Genomic DNA, 11,996 nt, shown 5'->3' with positions numbered 1-11,996 from the left:
TTATCTCTGCAACTGCATTTTCCAAACCCCTCATCTAGGAGATACAAATTATGATCTCTCAAACCAGCAGAAGATAAAAGGGCAACACCTTTATCTGTAAATGTGAGTGTAAAAAATAAACAAAAAATGTGGGCCAAAGGACAATTCAGCTACAATAAATTGATTTAGTGAGCGCTTCAGTACAGAAAACAGGACCAGTTCTACAAGGGCAGTGGCCCATCTATATTCTTCAACCACCCATACTTTACATTGACACAGCTGGTCTTGATGTAGTGATGCTAATGATCTAGTTTTCCAGGCCATTCTGGTGCCATGTTTTAGAATACGAATATAGTGTGTTTGAAAATTCCTTTCACCTCTATGCTATGCTGCTGACATTGTCGGAAAAATAGATAAGACATATTTGCATTTGTTTTTCAACCTTGTATTTTAATTTGCAATGTTTTTGATTGCTGTGGCACCATTTAACAGTGTTTTGATGTATATATTTTCATCAGAAATTCTTTGTTTTTTATTAAAGTATTTGTGGTATTCATGTGGAAAAGTAAAAAAGCAAACAACTGTCCAGCCATTGTTTTTAATTTGTTCACAGCTCTAACAAAACTACATCAACAAATCTAAGATGTTTTACCTCAAGAACTTTGAAATTATGTGTAAATCTTTGAAAGTGTTCACATTAACATTTAATTATCTCATAGAAACAGAAACCAAACAGCATGAAAATCCTGTTGAATTTTTCTATTCCAGATTATTAGTTTTATTTACATCCTGAAAGACTCACCTGTCATACCAACATGTTTAATCTTTGTCATTTTTCAAATCTATATTTCAATAGCACCCAAAACCAGGTGAATTCTTGATTCCAAAGTTCATGTTCGCTTTAAAAGTGTTGTAATTGTCTAAGAGGGGCAGCTTCAGGGTGTTAGCACACATATTTGCCATGGGGAACTTTGAACTTGTGTCGAACTGAAGACGCGGCTGAGGATTCACACCAGCGGGAAGTATGCATGGCAGACCTGTAGCAAACATGAAGATCTCCTCCAGGGTAACTGAATTGTCATTTTCTAAAATCAAACACAAATTAACACAAATTATCAACCCAAAAAAAGAGATACAATGGTAATTCATACTAATTAAATTTTTTTTTACTTACCTTCACAATCAAGGAGATAGTCTCCCCAGAAACTTTTTGTTTGGTCTTCCTGGGTCCTCCTGTTGCTTCCACCTGGACTAAGCTGAGGCTGAAATAGGTCTTCGATTCCTGCAGCAGATAACTTTTCATTGACTGACAGAGAACAGGGGTCAGAACTGCAGGGTGTTGTTGTAGAGCAGTTAGAAACTGCAAACTTGAAAGGCCATCCTTGAACCTAAAATAGTATGTTGGGTTTTAAATTTTAATGAGTAATGTCCTGTTTTCCACTTAAATCCTTTTCCTACAGTAAGATAATATTACCTTTCAATAGCTCTGTGGTTCTTGTCTAGGATATACCACCTAAGGTAATCCTTGATCACAGAGTGCTTTTCCTGCAATGACGAAACACGTCTGAAACAACCAGCAGTCTGCAACATGGTGCTGTTCTGTACCATCTGGTCCTGTAGGTTCTCCAGTGAAGATGCATTTTCAATCTAAAAACAAGGTGGCTGTCACTGATTAGAAATTTATACCAACATCGTGAGAAATCATGTTTAAAGTAAACAAAGCTGCTTTAATAAAATGTCTCCTCTACCCAAATGTCAATAACCCTACCTGCTGTAGCACTTTCCCTATTTCTTCATCTATGTCCCCTATAGATGCACTGAAACTGGAATGCCCTGAGATGTGGTTGACTAGATCCTCCGATAGAAAGTTTGGGCCAGGTCCACCATGAACAAAGGACACAGATATCATCTTCCCTGCCAAACCATTTTCATCCTCTCTGATTGCTGCTCAGGGAAATTAAAAGCAATGAAAAATTAAATTGGTTGCCATATTACGCTACAGTTCAGTTGATTGGTTAAATGTCATTTAACTTCAAATATTACCCACTGGTGTACCTGTAGAGTTGTAGACAATGTAGCGTCTGTTTTCAGGACCATCAAATATGGGTCGTTGGTTCAGCCTTTTCATTAGTAAAGAGAGGAATTCCCTTTTGGGGCCACCTGTATCAAGATCATCTTCCAACCTGCCTCCATCGTCAGAAAACTTTACAAGAAGGTATTTTTCTGCAGAGAATGTGCTTCTTTTAAATACTCTCACAGCTCCATCCCAAATGTCAGAGCGGCAAATGTTAAATCTGCTGACTGAGTGACGATCAATCTGAAGAGCCAGGTTTGCAATAACCTCTGATACAGATAGTTGTTGCATCCTATCACAACACAAATCATTGTCATGTTACTTTTCATATAAATATATATATATATATATATTTTTTTTAAATGCATGATTGTATAACCAAAGTAATAATATAGAAAATTTTTTTCTTACTCTGCATCCCTCTGAGAATGTGTACTGCCCTCCTCACTGCTAGAATCCTCCTGATTCTCTGCTACAATTGGAGCATATAGTTCTGTGTACTTGCTGTTTGAAATTTTTTAATATAATTATACACTGTGGATAATGTCTTCAAGCATTATATAAATAGGAAATAATACCTGTAGCATGTAGTTTCCATGGCATGGATAGATGGTGATGGGCCTTCTTCTGCGTCCGAAAGTAAAACCTGTTCAGACAATAAAAAAAAGATTTTTAGAAAGAAGCTAAATATGGAAAAGTTTGAGTGTAGAAGATAAGTTTAAAATGTTATTCTGTGAATATGTAGGTCAATTTATAGAATAAAGTAATAATTTCTGTTATGAAACAAATTCAGAAGTGAAAAACATACTATAACATTAAGAATCTGAATATTACCTCCTGAATATTTTCTTCCGGCACTCACAGAGAGCAGACGCTTCTGCCGTTCCTCCCTTATCTGTGTTTTCCCAAGTCTCTTCTTGTCCCGTCTGCCTACAGAGCGCTTCTCTGCATTTCCTCTGCAATCACCTTCTTTTTCAACATGGACTTAATTAATTGGTCATTCAACGCGATTGATAAGATTTTTTCTACAATGAGGACGGAGGAGGGGGCTCACGCTTGTCCTCAGGGGACACATGCAGCGGGACATATGTTCGATTCCTGGAAAAAGTGGAATATCATCTGTCTCTCTCAGCTGTCCATTGAGGACGTCGAAGATTTGTGGATATTTGGCCTGATGATCGTTGGATTTCTTCTGATTGGAGTGGGAGGATATCTGGCTTTCCGTAAAATTGGGATGACGAGAGCGATTGGAGGGCGACCCGCATCCATGGACGGCACCGTCCGTGTGGATACCTCACAGACTGGGACGTTGCTCGAGGTGAATCGCAAGCTGGACAATGTCTCAGCTGCGTTACCGGTATTAGCGCGCAGGATTGATAACATCTCGGAAAGGGTCACCGGACGGTGTGGAGATGTTTAATCACTGAATTGGCTTCACTGGAGGACTTGAATGATCAATACAGACTTAAGGCAGAGAGAAAAATTATCTCTGTCTGATCCAAACAAAGTTTCTGTTATCGAATCTGACGCCATAAGCAGCCTTGGAGTTGCGTGCAAAACCCCCACGCTGGAAGGAATGCTGACAAATGCTGTGAATCTCTATCCACCCCCCCCCCCCCCCCCCCGCCTTCAGATTGTGGTCTCCACCGAGGTCATCAAGCTGAAGGACTCACTGCTCTCTATGCTTCCTCATGACCTCCCTCCCACCTGTTGGTCTGCAGCTGGTCGATGCACCGCAGTGGCAGCTCCCATTGGAGGCTTCAGGATCCCGCCCACCCCCACCTCCCCATCAGACTCTGATGTTGTATACGTGCTGTCTGTGCTTCCATGTCGGGTGTTTTTTTTGCATTTGAGTGCTACACCCTGCTGGTGTAACCCTGTTAATGCCTTTTTTTTCTCCCTCCCTGAACTTCACTCATGTAACACCCTTTTCATCTAACTATTAAGGTAGCGCGACTCATGTTGCGAATGACCGCAGACACCAATTCTTGTCATGTCTTACCCACGTATGTCTGATCTTTGAATTATGTGTGCTGAAACTGAATTTCATTTCTCTGTATGTCCTGCACATGTGGAGAACATGACAATAAATGACTTTGAATCTTTTTGAATCTTTGAATCCAAGTCAGTGTGTGACACTCCCCTTTCAGGGCTGGAACTGGTCAAGGCAGTATTCCTTAGCTGAAAAAAGAACCCACTGTAAAGAAAATATTGACTGGCTCAGTTATATTGTAAAACTGGCCGGCTGGTCATATTGTAAAGAAAATTTGGTTGGTTTAACCATATTGTAAGGAGAAACTGTCTTTACTCAGTTTTATTGTTAAGAAGACTCAAAGGTTGTTTTCATCGATAAACTGACGATAATATCTGAGTGTCTGTGTTTCAGTTCAATGAGAAAACCAGTTTGACAATTAAAAGTTTTAATTCTTCAAATTAAACTAATGATTTTGAAATTGACAAACAGGAAATAACGATCAACATTGGCAACTTGTGGGACAATCTTTAACAGTTGATATGCTGTTCTTGCTCAAATAGACCTTCTGGTGAATTTATGAAGATTGAGAATGTTGTGAGTAGTGAGAGTGATATGATGTGATTATGGATGCGTGTGGGTGCAAAGTGTGGTGAGAATTGAACATGAGGTGATTTTGCTTCAGGAAGAAACAAGTGTCTGAGTGAAAAGTGATGGTTTGAATAAACTTAGGTTTAGTTGGAAAAGATGCTTCCAAACGCTAAACACTGTGTTCTGTCTCACCGAACTCTTGTGGACCCTCTTTCGGATCCGGGCCGTGGAGGATGTTGTGGTTCATCCAGATGACACTCAACGGCTGACAGGGAAGACGTAGGTGTCGAACGGAACCGGTCCAGAGTTGCCCTGGGTACACGTTGATGGTAAAGCGTTTTGTCGACGCGCTTTCTTAAGTTAATTCACTCAGAAATCAAAAGACTCGGTAATGAGTCTGCGTTAGAAGTTGCGATTCAGCTATTCTGCCTGGCTTGGCAGAAACAGCGTGAAAGGGGGGAAGAACGAGCCAACAGGCTCTGCCCCCCCTTTGGTTTTCAGGTCTGTTCTCTTTCGTTGTCAAGCACGAACTCAAATCATAAGACCGAAACTTACCAAAAACCTTTCTCTTCTCAAAGCAAACGTGTGCGTCATCAAATGTGTCTGGAGTTTACTGTGGGAAGATGTGTGTGGGTGTGTGTGAATGTTTGTGTGTGAAGGTCAGCAACAAACATCCTCAACACTATCTAATTATGGATTCATTAAGCCATTATAATTACCCCAAAGCATAAGAACCATTCATTTGATTAAACACATTTATAATGAGCAAAATGATAATGGTTACTTTAACATTAAAATCAAGAAAAAGAAATTTAAACTTTATGTTTTGACTTGGTCTGGGTACAACTCATGGAAACACATCTTCTGGTAGACTGCAGGTGGCTGATGTTATGGTTTCCTCCCAGACTCGCTGGCGTTCAGGTCTTAATCTGTGGGTGAAAGTTCTCAGCGACCCAGCTTTGACCCAGCTGAGTCCAGCACCACCATTGTGACAGAAAACCCATATTTCCTCACGTCACACCACCACTGTATTAAAGTGAGTGTTTTCAATTCTGGGCCTGGAGGGCCGATATCCAGCACATTTTAGTTTTAACACACTTGATTTGGATCAGCAGGTGATCAACAGGTATCTGCAGAGCCTGAAGAGCAGCTGCACAGGTGATTCAACCACTGAATCAAGTGTGTTGGAGCAGTGAAACCACAAAAATGTGCTGAATACAAACCCTCCAGGCCTTGAATTATATACATTTGAATGATAGATTTAAAGGTTGAACATGGAACAGACATTATAGCAACATCTAGTGTTTAGAGGTAGTAGTGCAACAACAGAACACACTTTCCAGCCATCAGGGTGTTGGTTCACTGCAGATACGTTGTGACCAGCCAGTACCATGTCCAGTAACGAATTGTACAAGGACTAATTTCTACCACGTTTATTTTACAACAGTATTTAACGTTAGCAGTAGCGGTTTTAGGCACGGACAGACAGGGCAGTTGCCCGGGGCGGTGCGGTGCGGCGGGGGAATTCACCTCTGCGTCTTTCCCAAATGAAATGAGCGTGCAGGGGCTGAATCAACTGTATTAACATGGCTAAAGTCAATCACATCTTAACGTTCTTCCATATTTCATTCATAATATCATAAACACAGGCCTATCATTCTTTCAGGTTTCTCTGAATTGTGTGAAATGGCTGAATAAAAAAAGGAAAAACAAAACTATTTTGTGCTCACCCCCCCCCCCCCCCCCCCATCAAGGTCAAATTATTTAGTCCTGACTAAAGGAAACTTACTGAGTCAGGAGCCAAACAGAGGAGATGAACATAAAAAGGCTAAAACCACCAGGTGCCAGGTGCCCCATTCAGGGGGAAAAGGAAAAAAACAGAAAAAAGAGGAGAAAGATAAAGGTATGTAGCTCTCATGATGCATGTTTTCAATTTTTTGAACCAGTTAACTGGGATTTTAACGGTTAAATGCGGTCAACTAATTGCTAACAGAGCTAATAGGGCTGAAATATTGAAACGAATATTCAAATGGTTCGAAAAAAGTCCTTGAATTGTTTTTTACTGATTCAAACTAGGATTTGTTAAATGCTCACTGCAGCCTGTGGCCTGCCTGAACAACACACACACATGTTGATCATGTTCACATAATAATAAATAAAAAACTCTACAAGCTGAAGAAAACTCCCCAGTCACCACTAACTATCCTGTTTATTTATTGCAGATGGCTGCACTGATTATTTTTACATGATTTGTTCTGTAAAAGTTGGCATTTTTGGTAGTCTACAGTTTTTTATGTCAGTTTAAATTACAATTTCAGAGGCAATTCTAAAATATTATGGATCATGAGATCTATTGGAGATCTACCCCAACTTTTGGACTGCTCTGCCAGTCACTGTGGCTCAAGCTGAGAGGAGCTTTTCAAAACTTGATCAAGTCATACCTGAGGTCACCTATGTTTCAGGGGCAGCTCACTAACCTTGCTCTGATTAGTATCAATCACTCAGTAGGGGAGCAGATTTCATGTGATGACAGTATTGATGACGTTGCATCAAGGTTAGGTTTTAATTTTAGTTTGTGTTTTCTATTCTAAGTGCAATGCTGTAGTGATTATCTTTAGTTTGTTATGTGTGAAATATTTTTGCTATTTAGAATATTTATTATAAATTACGTTCATATATTCTTAATATTTAGTTATTGTTTGTTTTTGTATATTTGATTCTATATATTTGGATACAGTATATAATGTATAGTGCTTTACATTTTGACAACTTCATAGTAATTAATGTAAATATGTGCAACTTATAAAAATGAATGTTCAATAGTCGTTCTAATAAAACATGCCTGTTTGTAGAAAACATGTGTGTGTTCGTGCAGGTGGGGTGGTGGGGGGGGGGGGGGGGGGGCGCTCAAAGGGGGCCTCGCCCGGGGAGTAATTCGATGTAAAACCGCCACTGAACGTTAGAACATCGTCTTGACTCAAAATTAGCTGCTTGACTTGTCAAGTCCGCCATTTCACACCGTCTCAGCCTGGCCTTGCCAAGCAAACTTTTTACCGCAACGATATCCCCTATTGGCTGGTACATTTAAACATAAACTCAGTGTTGTGCCATATTTTTTAAAGGACATACTGGACATTCATTCTGCACACCTCTAAATACCACGTGGAGGTAGTATTATTTTTAAAAAATGGCTTTTCATTAAAAAAGAGCCTACAACAGCTCAGGAGGTAGAGCGGGTTGTCTCATGATCGGAGGGGTCATGGAGTGTGTGACAACTTATTTTTTCATTGATCCTATCGTCTAATCTCACAGCTGAAACAAGCATCCTTAATAATCTGTGCACAGGAAGCTTACCGATGCTGTAGTAAAACAAAAGGTATAATAATTTATTATTAATAAAACCTTGTTGCAGCACTAAAGCAGAAAAATGAGATTTTTCAATAAATATGCTAAATATTTACATATGAATTGTTTTGCCATATTTTATACTGAGTATACAATATATAAATAATGTAATGAATATCACATTATTATAAAATCACTTGGAGGAAAATGGAGTTGCAGTTTACACTCACCACTGTATCAGTTGGACTGAAGTCAGAAACACCTGTAATGATAACTTCTGAATCAGATATTTCAGACTCTGTACTGAAAATATATGTGTCTTTCATATAAGCTCTTTCATATATTATTATAAGCTCTTTCATATGAAAATATATGTATCTCTCACATATGCTCCTTATATATTATCATAAATACATTATATGCCTTTTCATGGAATCTTGTTATAATATCAAAAACCTCTCAGTGCCTTTTCTGCACAAAGCTCTAACCAGCTGCATACCTGGAAGGGAGTAACACATCCCATCTCCTGTCCGCCTAATCTCACAGCACCAACTGTTCCGAGGATGTTGCAGGATGTGTTCCTGGCCATCTCAAGGTTGCATGTTCTTGGGATGAATTGGTCTTTCATTAACAAGGCTATTAGCTGACGTGCGTCTGCAAGTGCAGATGGCAGAACTACGTATGTAACATTCCATAATCTGTTAATAAATATAGCTGCTGATCAGAGAACGCCAGAAACACTTGATGCAGCAGACAAGAGCTAAACGCGGGTTTAGCTGGGAAAGCTGTGTGTTTCTCCCTCTGCAGCGGTGAACCAGATTGATTCTTCTGATTATTTGTCTTCACTCTCTACCAACGAAAGGTGTTTTTTCCCCTCCATTTACTCCGTACCTGTGATGGTCTTACAGAAGAAAAGACCAACAGTACCTGAGCTGGACTGATCTGTTAAATAAAATATAAAACACAAAATCACATTACTTACACTATTAATTCTGAGCACACATATAATTTTGTTCTGCTATTAATGTTATTGTCATTTACAATAGGAAAGATAATCCTCAAGTTTACAGATGTAAACTGTGATGCGCTGATAAGCCTTCCCTAGTGCATCCTTGAAACCCTTTAGAGTGATGGTGTTTCTGTTCCTGGGATGTTAACTATCTTTGTACCATCTGGATAAAGCAGAGCATAGGAGGCACTTCCCAACTGTTTATTAAAGTCCTTCAGTTTTTGCACAGCAGCTTGTTGCAAATGTTCAGCATCAATCTCTGGATTCACAACAAAGGGGACGGCTGTACCCTTTACAGGTTTCAGTATTCCATCCTTCAATTGCATAAGAGCAACTGAAATCTGTAGAAAAACAGAGACAACATGAACATTTTATGCTGAAAAAAAAAAGCTATGCAATAAACTAACCAATCTGCAGAAGTTACCTTGACATTGTTTTCTTTGTGCTGTGTTTTCTTCCTCTTGAAACAGGACTATCTCTCCTTCTCTTTTAACACCCGGAAATTGCGGAATGATTCCACAACAGATTTTTCAGATTTTACTGGGTCAATACGTAAAAAAAAATCACAAAAGATATTTCATAGATCACCAGTGTGTATTCATTCATATTGGGATCAATTAAATGACTATAGCCCACTGTACAATTAAGTCTCACTTTAGTTACAAAAAATGAATGATTGTAATTTAGTACACTACCTTCTGTTGAAACAGTCTCAACAGGACACAAGAATTTTACATCCTTGCCACATGAACAGCAGAATGTTGAGTGTGATTGCAGAAAAAATCCACAAAAAGGGCAATACATTGCTCCCTGTAATAAAAACATACAAATATTAGGACAAAAGTCTACATTTGACAAACATTCTTTAATGTATATTTTCCTAACATGTTACGCTAGAGAACTTCTAGGAGAGGGAAGACGGTTGTTGGATATGGTTTAACTCTAGCTTAATTAACGTTAATTTAACTTTTTAGAAATTTGTGTTAAGCCCGCTCAATGTCAAAGTATAGTTCCATAGATTAGTTTGTTCGTAATTGTCAGTCTGGCTAAGAGCTCTCGTCACTTATGCTTGCTGAGTAGTTAATAGCTTATTATTTTCTTTAAATTTATCATCTTTGCAGGGTGTCGTTGCTATATTACGACGTGGTTATTTTACAAGCGCTAAACTTGATATATACAGTGAAACTCCTTTCGTTCCAACACAACACAATTAAGTCATTTATCTTTAAAACAACATACTTCAACACTATGTTAACTGAACGATATCAACGTTTTACTTACTTTTCCACTCGAAAACTCCCGCTACCGTATTTGTTTGTTGTGGTGCTTCTTCTTCTTTCTCTTCGTCAACAATGTGGCGCATTACCGCTAACTACTGGTTCCAGTTTTAGCGGGACTTCCGTGGTCGTGTCATTTCCGTTTTAGCAGAACTTCCGTTGTAGCTTTTCTTGTGTTGTGAGTTTTGTTGTGTTGTGCTGTGGGTTTTGTTGTGTTGTGCTGTGGGTTTCGTTGTGTTGTGCTGTGGGTTTTGTTGTGTTGTGTTGTGGGTTTCGTTGTGTTGTGTTGTGGGTTTCGTTGTGTTGTGCTTTGGGTTTTGTTGTGTTGTGTTGTGGGTTTTGTTGTGTTGTGGCTTTTGTAATTTGATGACCCTTCTGGGCCACTGTACTCCTACAGATCACATCTCTAGAGACGCACCGCTGTGACCACATACCCTGTTAGAGCACGTTTTTTTAACCTAATAAATCAGAACAATGAAACTGTTCCAAACAGCAAGAAGAAGGAGAGACACGGGTCTTCAAGACCAAACTGGTACTCCTGATTCTGACCCAAGCGTCAGAAGAAGAAACTTTTCCAAACCTTTAAAACGAAATGTACACAGCAAAATCTGCAGTGTTAATTAGTGTCAATTTTCTGGTGAAAATGATTTAGAGTTGATGGTTGTTGAATCCTGGTGTGGTTTGAACACCCACGGTGTCCAAATAGCTCTTGGGGTGGAGCTAACAGCATGAGTTAAGCGCCAACTCTCCTGTAGAGTTCATTTCTACATCCAGTCCGAGAGGAGAGCGGGCAACTCCAGAAAGTTCCACGCAGCGCGGACAAGACTAGCAGATGCAGTGTCAAGTTTTCGACGTCAAACAGTAAGTACCACATATATTTATTAATAAAGAGCCATAAACAACACATAAAATGGGACGTTATTGTAATTTCAGTTTTAGACGGTAAGACATAAAATTTTGTATCCAGCTAAAGCTAGCTTAGATGCTCGGTAGCCTCAGAGTTGATTAGCTATAGACTAGCGCTGTTTTGAAATTTTTAGAAATTAGTTCGGCTGGCACTAAACCCCGAGAAAATGGACTGAAGTTAATTATTGCAGCACAAAATGTGCGGGGAAATTATTGTGAGATTCCCGGAAGTCCCGTTGCACCGACTTAATTTTAGGCGCCTGTCCGGATTGGGGAGCTAATTCGCATCATGCTAACATAAAATGGTAATTTACAGACAAACAACACTTTCTCTTGATAGACATTTGAGAACGGGTCGCTAGAATCTCAATGGAAAGAACAGCCACTCGGCAGCAGGCGAACGCGCTGCTAACGGCAAATGTTTGTGAAGCTTTAGCCCACTGCTGCAGGTTACATGACTGGTAAAAATAGCTCTCCAAATGGGAAAAAGATTGAGGACACAGCGATTGACGTCGTTAAAATATAAGGGACAGAACAGTTCAGTCGGGTGTGGACGTAGTTCTGCTTTCCTCGTGTAAACTACCGGGGTAAACTACAATCTGCTCCTGAAGCAGAAACTGTCACTGATGTCACAGAACTGCACATTTTTGATGAGACTGATACAGCAGTGGAGGAAGACATCTTTCTTGAACTGATAGAGGCCAATCCTGACATATGCCTGACTGTAAGTGACAGCTCAGCAGGTGATGGTAAGTTTCATTTCATTGTTAAATCTTATTTTAATGAATGCTCATTGATTTTCAGGTGCAGATTTTTATAATACCTTTTGGCTGTAACAAGCTG

At 39.5% G+C, this 11,996-nt stretch overlaps 1 pseudogene; it reads right to left on the bottom strand.

Annotated features, from left to right (window-relative positions):
• Positions 1-555: 555 nt before the first annotated feature.
• Positions 556-10,333, bottom strand: LOC107373047 (G2/M phase-specific E3 ubiquitin-protein ligase-like; annotated as a pseudogene).
• Positions 10,334-11,996: the final 1,663 nt, after the last annotated feature.

This window comes from Nothobranchius furzeri, chromosome 8 (assembly GCF_043380555.1).
Source record: "Nothobranchius furzeri strain GRZ-AD chromosome 8, NfurGRZ-RIMD1, whole genome shotgun sequence".
In the NCBI taxonomy this organism is placed as follows: domain Eukaryota; kingdom Metazoa; phylum Chordata; class Actinopteri; order Cyprinodontiformes; family Nothobranchiidae; genus Nothobranchius; species Nothobranchius furzeri.
The sequence above is the reverse complement of the archived record's forward strand: the minus strand, read 5'-3'. Positions and strand labels throughout refer to the sequence as shown.